Source organism: Pseudomyrmex gracilis, unplaced genomic scaffold (assembly GCF_002006095.1).
Source record: "Pseudomyrmex gracilis isolate BER0280 unplaced genomic scaffold, ASM200609v1 scaffold_593, whole genome shotgun sequence".
Taxonomy (NCBI): Eukaryota; Metazoa; Arthropoda; class Insecta; order Hymenoptera; family Formicidae; genus Pseudomyrmex; species Pseudomyrmex gracilis.
The window spans coordinates 73-1,395 of NW_018021177.1; the positions used below are offsets into that span (position 1 = coordinate 73).

At 36.7% G+C, this 1,323-nt stretch overlaps 1 non-coding gene across 1 annotated transcript; it reads right to left on the minus strand.

The window, feature by feature from the left end:
* Positions 1-358: 358 nt before the first annotated feature.
* On the minus strand, positions 359-431 carry Trnaf-gaa. Its single transcript has one exon. It is a non-coding gene; the product is annotated as a tRNA-Phe (tRNA).
* Between the last annotated feature and the right edge of the window lie 892 nt (positions 432-1,323).

Sequence of the window (1,323 nt, forward strand, 5' to 3'; positions counted from 1 at the left end):
GCCGACGCGGAGCACTCACGCACACTAGGTGCGCCTGGCTAAAGATCGGCGCTGATTAGCCTGATTTACTCAATAATTATTCCATTATTATATGTAATAGAAAAAAATGATTCAGGACTTTTTGACTCAGTTTTACTCCTTCTATCTGCCTACGAGAGGTGTTATCAATTATCGGANTCTCTGTATATATTAATATATATTTTTATATTTTTTTTAGAAGTGTAAATTTTTACACTTGATATATTGAATTGAAGTTTTAATTCATAAATGTATATAGAATGCTATATACTTGCTTGCATCACATATATGAGAATATCCATTTTTCCTTCCCAACTAATTTAGAAATATTGCAAAAAAACATCTCGGCCAGGAATCGAACCTGGGTTCTCTCGCTTTTCATGCGATCGCCTTTCCAATTCGGCCACCGAGTTTTTTTTCGCAATTTAATTTCTAAATTAGTTGGGAAGGGAAAATGGATATTTTTGTGATGCAATAAGTAATTTACAAATTGAAATTTTAATTCAAACAATCAAGTGTAGAAAATTTATACTTCTAAAAAAATATATAAATATGTATTTGTATATATATTTATTCTACACAACATCGAGCGCATTTTGACTCGAATTGTATTACTTGGCAAGTTTTTTGGTTATGTTTTAATTAAATATTTTTATCTTTGCATGTAACATATTTGTAACTGTATTACTCAAAGAAAAAAAGCGTGTAATTAATAAGACAATTTATTAATTAATTTAATCTTACAAAAAAAGAATAATACAAAAAAATAAATCATAAGCACATAAGATATGCCTTAATCTAACCTGATCTGGCGCAAATCCGGCATTCCTTAGTAGGGCTTACGTGCGCGTTCCCTGCTCAGGCACAAATCGAGCTTTCTATACTAGGTGAAATTCAGGCATTCCTTAGTAGGACACAAGTCAGGTGTTTCTTAGTAGGGCGTATCTGCGCGTTCCCTGATCAGGTGCAAGTCGGACTTTCCTTAATAGGGCAAAATTCAGGCATTCCTTAGTAGGGCACAAGTCAGGCGTTCCTTAGTAGGGCGTGCCTGCGCGTTCCCTGAACAGGCGCAAGTCGGGCTTTCCTTAATAGGGCAAAATTCAGGCAATCCTTAGTAGGTCACAAGTCAGGCGTTCCTTAGTAGGACGTGCCTGCGCGTTCCCTGAGCAGGCGTAAGTCGAGCATATCTTACTAGGGTATGCCTGAGTTTTCTCTGATCAGGCCAGCATCAGGAATTCCTAAATAAGACATACCGGAATGCTCCTTGATCAGGGCCATATAATACGTTAGGTTTGCCGGATCCAA